The sequence below is a fragment of the Acinonyx jubatus genome, chromosome C1, assembly GCF_027475565.1.
Source record: "Acinonyx jubatus isolate Ajub_Pintada_27869175 chromosome C1, VMU_Ajub_asm_v1.0, whole genome shotgun sequence".
In the NCBI taxonomy this organism is placed as follows: Eukaryota; Metazoa; Chordata; class Mammalia; order Carnivora; family Felidae; genus Acinonyx; species Acinonyx jubatus.
In genome coordinates, this window is record NC_069381.1 from 131,439,897 (window position 1) to 131,456,407 (window position 16,511).

Here is a 16,511-nt window from a genome sequence, read left to right on the forward strand (position 1 = left end):
TTTAGCTCTTTACTGCATTTGTACACTCTTGTTCTCCTCTTCTCCACTTGCCTTGTGTTCCTGAGAACCCAAATTTCTTATCCATCGCTAGGAGTCATGCTATTTTCCACCACCTACAATGAGAAAGCAATTACTCCTTCAAATATCCCTATGATTTACATTATTCTTAACACTTGCCCCTCCCCTGGAGTCTAACTCAGAGTGAGTAGATCTTTCATTAAGATGTCTGTTGGAAATACCACCTTCTATTTTTTTGTAATGCAATTTCAGGGACCTTACCCTCTTTTTCCTTTTTCTCTGTCTATGTCCTTTTCTTTTTTATAATAGCTAAAAAATTCTTATGATAATCAAGTTTTCACCCGCATATTGTGTATCCCTCTACATATCATCTGATTGGTGCAAAGAGAAAAAATGGGATTGTCTCCTCCACTAGATTCTATGATGCTTGTTTTAATCCATCCTAAGATTGCAGTAGCTTTTTTTTTTTGGCAACCATAATTTCTCATTGGTTCATACATACATACGTATATGCAGTAAAATAAGACACAATTTTTTGATGAGTAATAATTGTTTTGTAATATAAAGACTTTGATTAATCAAAGAAAGCATGCATTATGTCAAGTGTGCTCTGAGAGGCTAACCAAGTAAGTACTTCCTTTTTAAAATACTTTTGTTCAACCATTGATTTATTCATTAGCCATTTTGAGACATCTATGTGCATTGCAGAAGGATTTTTTTCCCTAAGTGGTTCGACAGCTAAATCAGATAATTGAATAAAAACATAATTATCCAAGGGAAAGCTTTTATTTTGTTGTGTGTTATCTAAATCACTGTAAGCAAATAGGATTTTTTAGTATTCTGAATAAAATAGAGTTGTTTGTGTTTACTCTGATAGACTTCTTGTAAATTATTTCTCATGACCTTTGCATTATAAAGAGCACTAATGAAGAACTTGTTGCCAAGAAGCAAGGCAAAGGAACATTTCAGGGATTGTAGATTATTGAAAAAGAAACCCAGTAGCATTGCTAATATATTAAAGATCACCTTACCATACAAGGAAGCAAAAAAATATTTTTTAAGAAGACATCCAATCTTCTATTCAACTGTAAAAAAAAGAAATTCACAAACATGACTGCTTGAGTCTTGCTTTCTGGTTCCACTCTCCACCTTTCTCTCATTCTAATATTTATTAATCTGCTCTAGGGTCTATCTGTTCCATCTGTATTCATACACCACAGATTTAATGGTTCTTCAGCAATCTCAACAGTATGACCATATATCTAAGAGCAGAGAATATTACAGATTAAATGAAAAGACTTGGAGATAGGTTTGAGTTCTATGATTTATCAACTACAGTTTTGGACATGTGGCTTGACCAGAAAAAATATACATTTCCTCATTGGTAAAATTGGGGAATAACACCAAATCATCATGTTATTATGAAGTTTAAGTAAACTAAGTAAATATTGTATAGTAGCTGATGTTTTAATTATTACTATTATCGTCATTCTCAGTATCCAGTGTAGAAAATGCATTTGTTCCATTGTGCCGTAATGGCTTGATAATGTCTATCCCAGCAATGAACTTTCCTTAACATATAATGTGCACATATATTGATTTGTTATCTACCTTGCTCCTATACTTTTAACGCTAGCATGCCTCTTCTTCTCAGACCTGCCATTCCTGCCATTTTCATCAACAAGTTTTCTCAAGGAGTTGCCATGTTCTTACATGTCCCTGGTCATTTGGTTTAACAATAGGAATCTTACTTGAGTTTAAAATTCATTTAAAGCTACTCTGAAGTTTTTTGGATCTTTCAGCTTTTTGTTTGTTTTCATCTGCATACATAAGTATAGAAGAGTACTAATGTGGTTAGTAAGAATTTTATAAATTTTGTTAAAAAAGTGATTGAATATATCAAATATAGTTAAAAGAACTTGTTTCTATAAATTTTATGATTAGGCAATTGGCTGTGGCTTGTTACCTTTTATTCTTTTATATATTATGCAAATTTTTGTAGCTTTCTTTAGGTACAAGAATTTAATTTTCTCCTTTATCACAGTAATGTATGAATCTCAAATTACATTCAAATAGGACACTTAGAATTTATTGCTATTATATAAACTATACAGTAAACAAGTAAAGAGTGAATTTTCTCCAAACTATAAAAACTTGAATCTTTATATTAGGCAAGAATGATATAAATCATATAGATAAGGGACTGAAGACACAGGGAAATATTGAGATAAAAGGGAATTTCTAAATCTTTGACTTCCAGTCTGTTTTACTCAAAAACTTTGCCTTTTGTGTATTTCATTCACAAAAATAAAAAAGGGACTTCAATCCATGAGAAATATGAACAAAATTGGGGTTTGACAGTCAATTGATTATAATTGATTGGTGACTTCATCGTTAGCAATTTGATCATTGTTTTCCAGTTCCCACAGTCTGCTTGTCCAGCTCTCCAAGGAATGCTGCTAAAGTAGGCTGTCTCCCTTTTCTCTCCCATCTGCTGTTTTTATTTTTATACTTTAATTATGAAATTATATTCAGAAGAATGGAAAATTTTGCAATATACTATAACTATAGTAAGTTTTTCTTAATCATATGAAACAGTGGTCAGTCATGTGGTAGAAGTCATTGGGCAAGATCTCACATGGCCAGGGTTCTTATTCCTACTTTATCAAGAAAAGTAGCTGAGTAACATTTAGTCAGGTATTTTATAACTCTTTTTTTCTGTGATTCCCTCACTTGAAAGGTATATATTGGTGCAGATTATGGATAAAGCAAAGTATTAATATTAAATCTTAAGAAATTACTCTCATATAGGTCTATTGCTATAAAAACAGATTTAAAAAATCTGTCTTAGTTTGGTCAAAACTGGCATAATGGCAGACATATACACCAATGGATCAGAATAAAGAGCCTAGAAATAAACCCACACATACATTGTCAACTGATTTTGACAAGGGATGCAGTGGGGTAAATACTGTGTCTTCAACAAATTGTGTTAGATGGCCACATGGAAAAGAATAAAATTGGACCTATATTTTACACTATAAAAAAAAGTAAGCTCAAAATGTATTAAAAACTTAAAGATAAGAACTGAAATTGTTAAACTCCTAGGAGAAAACCTAGGTGGAAAGCTCCATGGTATGCATGTTGGTAATTATTTCTTGGATATGACACCAAAAGCACAGGAATCAAAAGTAAACATAAGTAAGTGGGACAATAGCAAACTAAAAAGGCTTCTGTATGGCAAAACAAACTTTTGAGTGAAAAAGTGACCTACAATATGGGAGAAATATTTGCAATCCATATATCTGAGAAGTTTTTAATATCCAAAATACGTAAGGAACTCCTAAGCTCAATAGCAAAAAGCCAAACCAAAACAAACAAACAAACAAAAAATAGCTGTGAAAAAAATGTGAAATGGACTTGAATAGACATCTCTCCAAAGAAGACATACAGACATATGAAAAGATTTTCCACATAATTAACCAACAGGGAAATGCAAATCAAAATCACAATGTGATGTCACCTTCCATCTGTTAGGGTAGCTATTATTTAAAAAAAAAAATTCTTGGTAAGAATGTGGAGAAATTGGAACCTTTGTACACTGTTGGTGGAAACGTAAAATGGTGCGGGTGCTATAGAAAACAATGTGGAGTTTCTTCAAAAGATTAAAAATAGAACTACTATATGATTCAGCAATCTCACTTAGGTATTTATGCAAAAGAGTTGAAATTAGGATCTCAAAGAAATATGTCCATCCTCATGTTCATTGCATCATTATTCACAATAGTAAAGATGTAAAGACAACCTAAATGTACATCAACAGTTGAATAAAGAAAATGTGATATGTACATATGATTGGGTATTACTGAGTCTTAAAAAAGAAGAAAATCCTGCCATACGTGACACCATGGATGAACCTTAAGAACATTATGCAAAGTGTAGTAAGTCAGTCACAGAAGAACAAATACTATATAATTCTACTTATATGAGGTATTTAAAATAGTACAACTGAGAAACAGAGTAAAATGGTGATGACCAGGGCTAGGAGTACAAAAAAATGGGAAGATGCTATTTAATGGGCATAAAATTTCAGTTATGCAAAATGAATAAATTCTAGAAATCTGCTATACAACACTGTGCCTATAGTTAATACTGTTTTGTTTACTAGTTAATAACACTGTATTAATACTTAATGTATTACTTATACATATACTTATACAATACTAATGTAATACTTAATGTAATACTTAAAATTTTGTTAAATAAATAAGTACTAGAGATGTAATATACAAAATGATGACTATAGTTACTACTGCTATATGCTATATAATATGTATATGTAGCATATATGATATATATGAAAGTCATTATGAGACTAAATCCTAAGAGTTCTTATTAGAAGGAGATTTTTTTTCTCTTTTTTCCCATTTCTTTTATTGTATCTGCATAAGATGATGTATGTTAACTAAAATTATTGTGATCAATTCACAATATAGGTAAGTCAAACCTTTATGCTGTACACCTGAGACTTATACAGTAATATATATATATCAATCATATCTCAGTAAAACTGTGAAAAAAAGAAAATATGTTAAAAAGATAAATCTCATTTGTTTTTATCACAATTAAAAAAGAAGGAGGAGAGGGGCATCTGGGTGGCTCAGTCAGCTGAGCGTCCGACTTCCGCTCAGATCATGGTCTCATGACTCGTGAGTTTGAGCCCTGCATTGGACTCTGTTGACAGCTCAGAGCCTGGCCCTACTTTGGATGCTAAGTCTCCCTCTCTCTCTCTCTGTCCTTACCCGCTTGTGCTCTTTCTCTGTCTCTTTCTCTCAAAAATAAATAAACATTAAAAAAAATTTTAAGTTAAAAAAATTAAAAATAAAAAGGAGAATAAACTTACGGACATTAGGAAGTGCTCAGGTTTAGAGTAAAATTTCTGCCTCTACAAACAATTATATTGAGTAAGTCATATTAATTAGTTAATTATATTTTTAAAAAGCTATTCCATAGCTACCAATTTACCACTGTGTCTTTTCAAAGTAATTTTGAAGTCATAAAAGAAGTGAAAAACAAAGTGAAGCTTATCAGAATTACAAAACATTTTTGTCCTAATTAATACCCTTCCTAAATAAAATAGAACTGGAGATGATAACATGGTTCACTCATATACCTGCCAATACATTCAAGAGATTCGAGCTTAAAATTTGCTGAAGAAATGAAGCAGTGACTGGGGAGCAGATAGTGGAAGACTTTTGGTTGCACTGGTGACAAATCGTAATTATCTTGAAGATAATCAAGAGCCACTGTGAAGAGTTTTTAAAGTAGGGGGATAACATGATAAGATTACATTTTAGAAACATTGTTTTTCTTGAAAAACATGGAAAACAAGTTGCAGGGACACTAAAATTGGAAAATTAGGTAGTAATAAGTTTTTATAAATCCTTGGCTTATAAATCTTGGTCTTCTAAATCCAGGCAAGGGTTGATGATGGTCTGAACTGAGAGAGTGGACATGGATATCTAGAGATATAGGAGAAAAGAGAAATTCTTAGGAAGTTTAATGGTAAAACATGGTGATTGGTTTATTATTCTCAGGTTCCATTTCACAATATTCCCCCTTCTCTCATCCTTCCTTGGAAACTTAATTGCTAATGTATATTTAAAATCACCTTGAAATTTATTATTATTATTATTATTATTATTATTATTCCAAAATAAAAATATAAGTTGCTTCCTATCCTGTTGCAAATTTGGATTATCACTGACACAGAGATATTGCATTAGGGCGCTATTCCAGGAAGTGAATCTGGCACAAAGTAAAGACTTGATATTAAATGTTAGCATGCAGAAGTGAGGAAGTACTTCAGACTGACTGAAGAAAATTTGTGAGTAGTAGTTCTGGCAAAATTTAATCAAAGCGAAACCAAAAATGGAGTTTGATGGTTATACAATGATGATATTGGTTGGCATTTTTAAAAGCTATAAATGCTGGATTCATAGTTAGTATGTGACTGGGAACCAAGATTCTTGAAATATGAAAATGACATTTTTGGAAGAACATTCAGTATTTGCAAACACGGTTTGCCTAGTAATTGAGAGTTGACTATGTATTAAAAAGACTTACCCAGTTTTACCATGAATTTTAGTAGAAGATACAAGCTGTACGTAAGAAAGTGAAATTGAATTTATTTTCCAAAATGGAATTGTTTGAAATATCGCCTAGTGAATTAATCTCTGAAAAGCATTATCATGTAATATTTACTTTTTCCGGACCAGAAAATGTAAATGGTTATGTTTCCTGCCTTTGAGATCTTTGTGCCTAAAATGGATGACAAAAACAATAAGCATAGAAAAGCAGACAAATGAATCTCCACTATATAGAAATTCTGAGAGGCAATGCCTTGAAAGAAGATAAGTTGAAAGACAATAAATTCAATAAGGAAGGGTTTATATTTTGTAAGTGACCCTATGCAGGAAATTAAATACATATAAGCAGATATGAGACAAGAATTGGAAATGTTCTTTGGGTATTCCTTTCAACATTCCCAGTGTTTGTAATGATATTCATTGTAGAGCACTTTCATATCTATTATCCCTCTTTTTAAATCCTTCAAGTATATTAAAAGTTATTTACATATTATACATATTTACAATCCAACTCCCATGAGCCAGTCCAACAAAGTTTCTACAGAAATTGAATATCAATTACTTAAACCTGGATAACTGTATGCCAAAAGTTTGTTTCCCTTTACCTTTTATATTCTGTTCTGTTTTGTAAGTTAATTAATTTATTTATTTCTGGAACGTTTCTCTCTAGGCATTTTATTGCATGTGTATGCTGCTCAGAGTATTTATTCTCAAATTGTAATTAGCATATTCTCGTTTTCCTCCTTAAATATTTTTTCTTTGTGAGTATAGTTTTTTTTCTATTAAAGTAACTAGGTCTAAAGTCTATGTGCTATCACATTCAGAGTTAGAATTGCCTTATCCCCTCTCCCACCCACTCTGTGCAATTTTTCTCTCAGGCTCATGCATCTTCTTTAAACCCAAACTTTAGCAAGATTTTAAGACACCTGGTTTTAGTTTTGATTTCCCTCTTCCTCTTAGATTAGTTTTAAAGATCCACTTCATGACATCCTTCTTTCCTAATTGCCACTAATATACGAATTGTGTCCACTTCTTTCTTCCTTTAACTTCTACTCTGTCGTCTTTACAAAAACCTTTTTACAGTCTGCACTTCCTTCCATGCTAAATTTTCCTTCAGCAGTGTACTGCCTTCTGCAGTCTCAACATGAGTAGAGAGAATGAGATACTTACCATTTAGCCAATGTTATCTTCCATTTAAATGTTGAAATAGGAAAGGTAATCAACTGTAACAGAAGTCTATTGATAGTGCCTAACCTCATACCTTCAGTGTCAGGCCCACAACTCTGTACCAGCAGTGTCTAGCACACAATCTTGTCCCTTCAGTGTCAGGCCCACATTCTGTACCTTCGGTGTCAGGCACATAAGCTGCAGCTTGCTTGAATTTCTCCTGCTGTTCCAGAAGGGAGAGTCTGAAGGACTCTGCACGGGGTTGATACTCATCATCTATAACTAATATTCAAGACAATTCTAGTGTGTGTGAAACCACAGGCAATGCACCAATTTTAAAAAGCTCAGCATGCTTTTCTTTTCCAATGTACCTGGTAAATCTTTCCTGTCAACATGTATGACAAGTATTTTTACTGCTCTGTCTTCAACTTTAATAAATCTTATGACTTTGGCGAATTTCTGTATCAAATTTGCATTTTCTTCTGTTGATTCTCATTCAAAATTCTTTGGCATGAGTTTTTAATATATTTTAAATATTTTCTCCTGTCTGTTTTCTTAATTAGACAACTTTAGCACAAAGGCCTATATCATGAACATAACTGGCTTATCATTTCTCTTTTCCATCTTTGCAGTATACTGCTTTCCAATGTGGAATGCATTTCTCTGAGAAGGAGCATTGGATCCCTAGTCAGAGGAGAGGCTAAATGGGTGCTTAACCTCACTCCCCTTATTGCTTTCATTTCTCTCCCTACCCACCCACTCATATGGGGATGCCTGTCACACTGGCAAACAGAGCATTTTAGCATCTGCGACATCATTCAGCAAAGCTTTCTATTTTCTGAAGGAGAACATAATTATTTGCTTGCTCAAACATAATAAATAGGGACGCTTGAGTGGCTCAGTCAGTTAAGCATCTGACTCTTGATCTCAGCTCAGGTCTTGATCTCAGTGTTGTGAGTTCAAGCTTGTCTTGGGCTCCATGCTAAACGTGAAGCCTACTTAAAAAAATAACAATAATAAATAGCCATTCACTGTTCTCCTTTAGAAAACAATTGCATTTCATTAGTCGATTGAACAGCTGTATTTTTGTCCTTGAAAGTTGACTGCTTCTACTTTAAAAATCCTTTAGTGAAACAGACTAACAGTACCAAGTATAATCGAGGTTTAATGATGCTAAATGAAGCCTTCCAACTCCATGCCTTCCCTTTCTAAACCCTTGAATTTTGGCACAATTTCAAGTATATATCCAATAGGCTTGGGAAAATTGTGCCGGAGCCTTAGATGCCTCCCTAAGGGGCATATGGAGCTGTAATCCCTAGTACCAAGTGTCTGCACCTGCCATCAAGAACTGTGCACCAAGTAAGCCCCAGCTCAAGCAAAGTTTTTATGTTTTCACACCTGAAAGTACTTTCCTCTTCTAATTTCTCTACTTCTGAATTTCTGTACATAAAAATATGAATGTACCATTTCTTAAAAATAGGCAGTGTTCTGCACACTGAGGAAATGATAAAACAATTTTCTTTACATTTGTCAATAGTCAGCCCATTGTTGTTATCCCTGGGAAAAGGAATACCAAAGAGGTGAGTACGATGATAATCTGGGCTATGGTTCTATAGGCACTTTCCGCACTGTAAGGAAGTTTAGAAAGAAAGATCCAATTTTACTTCTATATATTATAAGTAACAATTTGAAAATATAATTTAAAAAACTATTAAATATTAAGGGATGAACTTAACAAAATTTGTGTATAAAATAACAAAATATTGCTTGAGGCAATTAAAGACAACAAAGTAAGTGAAGCACTTTGCTAAGTTTCTAAATTAAAACCTTAAATTGTTAATAAGATTATTGATCCAATTTGTGTATAAATTCAGTGATCTAACACCCAACAGTCACTTTTTATCCCCCCCTCAAGAAATTGACAAGATCCTAAAATTTATATAGAAATGTGAAAGACCTGAAATAGTTCAACAATTTAAAATGAAAGAACAAAGTTGAAAGATTTTTGCTACTTAACTTTATTATTATTATAAGGCTATAATAATTAAGACAGTGTGGTATTAGCATAAGGGTATATATCAATTAAATAGAGATTTCAGAAATAGACTTACATGTAACTGATCAATTTAATTTTGAAAAAGGCAATATTACGGCTCCAGCTAATTCAATGGGAAAAATGATGATAGTCTTTAAAATATTGTGCTCAAAGCTCTGGATATTGCAAAAGTAAAAATAAAAACAAATATTGAACCTTAACACTATATGTCAAAAATGATTCAAAATGATTGTAGATCTACAAGTAAATATATAAAACTATCAAACTCCTACATAGGTAGAAGTTTTCTTAGATTAAACCAAAAAGCAAAAAATATAAAAGAAGATTGATAAAATGGATGTTATCAAAACTAAATTTCCTCTGTGAAAGATACCAATACAAAAATGAAAAAACAATAACATCAACAAATAGAAGCAAGCTGCAAACTGAGAGAAAATATTTGCAATATGTATATCTGATGAAAGACTTTTTTCCATGTTTTATAAAGAACTCTTATGTCAGAATAGCAAACAAACAAAATAAAGAAGTAGGCAAATGGTTTAGAAAATATTAAGCAAAGAGATGTAGAAATGACCAATTCACATAGCAAAGATTTTCAACACCATTAATCATCAGGGAAATGTAAATTGAAGCCACAATGAAATACTACTATACATCCATTAGAATGGCTGTAATTAAAAAGACTAGCCATACATAATATTAGCAAGGGTCTAGAGGAACTGAAATTCTCATACATTTCTGATGGGACTGGAAAATGGCACAGTCACTCTGTAAACTAGCATTTTTTGTTGTTGTTGGGAAGGCTAGAATATTGTTTTGAAAAGTGAAACCTATACATATAACACAGGACCTAGCCATTCCACTCCTAGGTAATACCTGAGAATAATAAAAGCATCTATCCACACTAAGATTTGTAGACACCAACTTGTATATAGCAAATTCATGCATAATAGCCCCAAACTGCAGACAACCCATACACTTAACAACAGATTAATGAATAAGTACTCTGTGGTATATCCACATGGTATACTATATGCCAATAAAAAAAGAATACTACTGCTGCATAATACTGATGTATTCCCAAACATGAATGAATCTTAAAAAGCATTGTATTGAGTAAAAAGCAGGTATAAAAAATAATCCTTTGTAATTCCATTTGTATGAAATTTTAGAAAAAGGCAATTTACCCATAGAGAAAACAGAGAAATAAGGGAGCTTTTTGTGTGATGAAAATATTTTCAATCTTGATTATGATGGTGGTTATACAAGTGAGTCCATTTTATTGAATTTTCCTAATAATGTGAGGGAAAATGTTCCTGCAAATTTCAGGACAGTCTGTTCACTTTTTGTGGAGCAGGGTGCCTATATTTCAAAGGACTGATATTCAGATTGGATGTATCTTATACAATTTCTCCTTGACTAGCTTTCTTCTATCTTCTTTGAAATTTAATAGGTTGCTGATTATTACTACTAGTTTTCAGTGGGATTGTAATTTGGCATTTTTTCCTCTCACATACAATTAACATTTTTTTCTTAAGTTTATTCATTTTTGAGAGAGAGAGAGAGGGATAATGAATAGGGGAGAGGCAAAGGGAAGGAGAGAGAGAATCCCAAGCAGGCTCCATGCTGTCAGTGCACTGCCCAACACGGCCCTCGATCTCACAAATGGTGAGATCATGGCCGGAGCTGAAATCAAGAGTCAGACGCTTAACTAAGCCACCCGGGCACCTCTACAAGTTTTCAAAAATGTTTATTTTGAGAGAGAGACCGACCATAAGCAGAGGAGGGGCAGAGAGAGACAGAGACAGAGACAGAGAATCCCAAGCAGGCGCCACACTGTCAGCACAGAGCCTGATGCAGGGCTCATTCCCATGAACTGCAAGATCATGATCTGAACTGAAATCAAGAGCCAGATGCTAAACTGACTGAGCCACATAGGCACCTCTGCAATATTTAAAAATAACTGAGATTGCTAACTAGTAGCCATACCCACCTGAGTGTAGCCTTCTTCTCTAAAACTCAATGGGATTTCTTTGAATTCACAGGGACAAAGTCTGTCTATTCCATTGCATCATTCTTCTGGAACCTTGATAATAGCCAATTATACTTCCTTAACAGCATCATTGCTTGCAGTTGGTAAGTTTGCCTTAATATGACTTTTCTACCAAATATTTGCAACAGATTTCTGTTTACCTGAAGCCTTGCTGTGTTCTTGTTTTTCACACATTTTGAATTTTTGAGATGCCTTCACAGCTCTCTATGGATGAATAACTAATTCCAATTGTTATGCTGTATTTTGCCTAAACAGATAGGTCCTTGAGCCTTTTTAAAATCAAACATAAAACTACAAACACCCCAATAGAAAAATTGACAGAACAGGCAAGTTACAATAAACATGAAAGGATTTAACTTCATAAGTAATCAAAGGAATGCAAATTAAACAGTGAGATTCCATATTTGCCTATTGTCAGAAAAAAGTAGGAATACTCATTGTTTTATTTTTTTTTTTAAATCTTTTTTTCAACGTTTATTTATTTTTGGGACAGAGAGAGACAAAGCATGAACGGGGGAGGGGCAGAGAGAGAGGGAGACACAGAATCCGAAACAGGCTCCAGGCTCTGAGCCATCAGCCCAGAGCCCGACGCGGGGCTCGAACTCACGGACTGCGAGATCGTGACCTGGCTGAAGTCGGACGCTTAACCGACTGTGCCACCCAGGCGCCCCATCATTGTTTTAAAAGCTTCAGAGAAAAGACACTCTAGTGGGAATATCAATTGCTTTCTTAAAGTGAATTTTGAATAGATACTTTTAAAAACCTTAAAATGTATATTATATCTTGCCTAGAAATTCTACCTAATAGCTTTTTCTAAGTAATCAGACAAGGGCACAAATATGTAGGCACAAGCATATTTATCACAATGCTTTTTTAAATGTTAAAAACTCTACATTTCTAATAGTGGTAGTAACTGATGATATATTACATAAATGATGTCTGTCTATTATTTGGTCGTTCAGAAAACTGTTTAGCATTTCACATTGATGTCATGAATTTTGGTTTAAACTATATATGTATATATAGAAAACAATCTAGAAATTAATATATTGAAATGTTAACCACCAATTTCTATGTTGTGAGATTGACCATATATCTATTTTATTTCTTATGTTTTTCTCTATTTTTCAAAATGTCTAAAATCCATATGTAATGCTACTCTTATATTCAGATTTTAGACATATGATTAACTCTGTATCCCATAGGCCTATTTCGTACCTCTTGGTTTCTTTGCAATCTGTCTGCATTTGGTCTCATTTGCATTCATCCAGACTGTTTAGGATATTCCTTAAGAAGATAAAATATCATGTGACTTTCCCATAGGTTTTTGGTGACTTGTTTGTTCCCAAGTTCAAGCTACTTGCTTAGTGCATAAAATCCATCCTACTCTAGTTGTAATCTGCCTCTTCAACCTCATCTTCAGTCATTGCCTCAATCCTAATTTAGTCTATATTGTAAATTCCCCATCATCACCTTTCTCAGCCTCATGCTTTTGTGCATGTGCTTTCTTATTTCTGAAGCATCATTTCCTTTCAAATTATTATGCCTGGCACACTACCCATCCTATATATCTAGTTAAATTGAAGATTGCTGTGAAAACTTTCCCAGATATTCCAGATCTTTTCCTTCTCTAGCCACTCATAGTATTTTGATTATATTTGAAAATTATCTTTTAGAGTGGTATTTGTCTCAGGGCTAAGATGGGGAGTAGACACCTAGTCTTACAGTTTTGCATCTTCAGAACCCAGCACCTAGAATTTAGTACATCATAAACTTCATTACATGCTTGTGGAAATAAAAGGAGAAGGAGGACTAAAGCTTGTATCAAAATGAAAGTGAAATTCACAGCAACAAAATCATTACTCACAAAGAAGTCTGGTCCAAGATGGTGACAGAGGAGACTTCTGAATTTACTGCCTCCTATGGACACACCAATTCTACAGCTACACATGGAATAGTTCTTTCTGAAAGATATCTAGAAACTATCTCATAAACTACTATGGATTAGGTGAAAGTAGACAGCTTAAAAATAGACTCTTATAGATGCTTTATATAAGCCTTATTGTAACCAAAAGCAAAAATCTATAATAAATACACAAAAGATAAAAAGAAAAGAATCCAAGCATATCACTACAGAAAATCAAGTCACAAAGGAAGAGAGCCAGATAAGAAGAAAGAAACATAGGAATTATAAAATATATAGAAAATAATTAACAAACTGCAAACAGTATGCATCTATGAAAAATTACTTTAAATGTAAATAGACTAAATTCTTCAATTAAAAGATCCAGAGTGGCTAAATAGATAAGAAGAAGAAGAAGAAGAAGAAGAAGAAGAAGAAGAAGAAGAAGAAGACCAAACTATATGCTGCCCATAAGAGACTCACTTCAACTTCAAGGACATAAACAGAGTGAAAGTGAAGGATTAGAAAAAGATGTTCTCTGCAAATGGAAGCAACAACAACAATAACAACAACAACAACAGAAAGGGAAAGCTATACTTATATCAGACAAAATAGAATTAAGCCAAAGAATGTAATAAGAGACAAAGAAGGTTATTGTATAATGATAAAGACATCAAAACAAGAATCTATAACAATTGCTAAATATTTATTCACCTCCACATAGGTGCACCTAAATATATAAAGCAAATATGAACAGATCTGAAGGGAGAAACATACAGCAATACAATACCCCATTTGAACAATGGACAGATTATCCAGATAGAAAATAAATGAAGTGCTTAAATTATACAATAGACCAGGTTAATTTTACAGGTATTTACCGAACATCCCACCCAATAGCAACAGGATACATATTCTTCTCCAGGTGTCCATATAACATTCTCCAAGATAGATCATAGTTGGGCTACAAAACAAGTGTTAATAAATTTAAGAAGATAGGTGCCTGCATGGCTCAGTCAGTTAAGTGTCCAACTTTGGCTCAGTTCATGATCTCACGGTTTGTGAGTCTGAGCTCCATGTCAGGCTCTATGCTGACAGCTCAGAGCCTGGAGCCTGCTTCAGATTCTGTGTCTCACTCTCTCTCTGCCCCCACCCCCCACTCACTCTCTCTCTCTCAAAAATAAAAACTAAAAACATTTAAAAAATTAAAAAATAAATACATAAATAAACTTAAGAAGGTTGAAATCATATCAAGCATCTTTTCCAACCAAATTTTATGAAACTAGACATCAATTACATGAAGAAAACTGGACAATTCACAAAATGTAGATATCAAACAACATGCTACTAAACAATAAAAAAAATGAGTGAAATAAAAAATCAAGAGAAATAAAAATAATCTGGAGAAAAATAAAAAATGGAAACACAACATACCAAAATTGATAGGATGCAGCAAAAGCAGTTTTAATAGGGAAGTTTACATTGATAAATACCTACATTAAGAAAAAAGAAAGAGTTCAAATAACCTAACATTATACCTCAGGGAAATAGAAAAGGAAAAATAAAAAAGCCCAAAATTAGTAGAAGAAAGAAATAATAAAAATTAGAGAAGAAATAAATTAAATTGAAGCTAAAAAGACAATAGAAGAGATCAATGTAACTAGCAACTGGGTTTTTGAAAACATAAAATTGGCAAACATTTAGTTAGCCTCACCAGGAAAAAAGAGAGGACTCAAATAAATAAAATTAGAAATGAAAGAGGAGACAGTACAACTGTTACCACACAAATAAAATAATCATAACAGTCTAATATTAACAATTATATGCTAACAATTGGACAACCAAGAATAGATAAATTCCTAAAAACATAAACCCACTAAATCTGAATCATGAAATAGAAAGTCTAAACAGAACAATTACTACTAAGATTGATTCTCTAATAAAAGTCCTCCAACAAAGAAAAGGCCAGAACTAGATGGCTTCCCTGGTGATTTCAAACATTTAAAGAATTAACAACAATTCTTCTCAAACTCTTCCAAAAAATAGAAGAGGAAGGGTGTGCCAGGATGGCTCAGCCGGTTAAGCCTTCGACTGGGTTTCAGCTCAGGTCATGATCCTATGGTTTGTGATACAGACCCCACATTAGGCTCTATGCTGATAGCATGGAGCCTGCTAGGAATTCTCTCTCTCCCTCTTTCTGACCCTCTCCTACTAATGCTCTCTCTCTCTCTCTTTCTCTCTTTCTCTCAAAATAAATAAACATTAAAATAATCTTAAATTTTTTTTTTAAATGGGAGAGAACATTATCAACTGAACAGCCTTATTCTCCTACCAAAACCAGACAGACATTAGAAGAAAAAAACTTGCACGCCAATATCACTGATGAACATACATGCAAAAATCCTAAATAAAATATTAACATACTGAATTCAATAATACATTAAAAGGATCAAGTGGTAAGTGGGAATAATTGTAGGGAAACAAGCAAGGTTCAAGAAATACGAATCAATGTGATGCACCACATCAACATAATAAAGATTAAAAATACATGATTATCTTCATAGATGCAAAAAAATTGACAAAAATTAAATATCCACTCACTATATAAACTCTCAATAAACTGGGTATAGAGGGAACTTATGTCAACATGATAAAGGCTATGTATGACAAGCCCACAGCTAATATATTCAATGGTGAAAAGTTGAAAGTTTTTTCTTTAAGAACAGGAGCAAGATAATGCCCCTCTTGCCACTTTTATTCAACATAGTGTTAGAATCCCAACCAGAACAATTAGGCAATAAATAGGAATAAAAGATGTCCAAATTGTAAAGGAAGAAGCAAAATTGTCTCTGTTTAAGAATAATTTAATATTATCATATATAAAAAACCCTAAGAACTTTAAAACTAATAAATTATTTCAGTAAATTGTGGGATACAAAGTCAACACACAAAAAATATGTTTCTATACACTAATAGCAAACTATCAGAAGGAGAAATTAAAGTAATTCCATTTATCATTTCTTAAAAAAATAAATAGGAATAAGTTTAACTGAAGAGGTGAAAGATTTCTACACTAAAAAATTATAAGATACCAATAACAGAAATTGAAGAAGACACCTATAAATGGAAAAATATTTGATGTTCATGTACTGGAAGAATTAAAAT

General features: G+C 33.0%; 1 long non-coding RNA gene across 7 annotated transcripts in view; it reads left to right on the forward strand.

Annotated features, from left to right (window-relative positions):
* LOC113598243 (uncharacterized) overlaps positions 1 to 16,511 on the forward strand; it is a 373,642-nt gene that overhangs the window by 198,506 nt on the left and 158,625 nt on the right. For all 7 annotated transcript variants that reach the window (XR_008295316.1, XR_008295313.1, XR_008295312.1 and 4 more), the window contains one exon: positions 11,436 to 11,526. This is a non-coding gene — a long non-coding RNA (uncharacterized LOC113598243). The remainder of the gene's footprint in view (positions 1 to 11,435; positions 11,527 to 16,511) is intronic.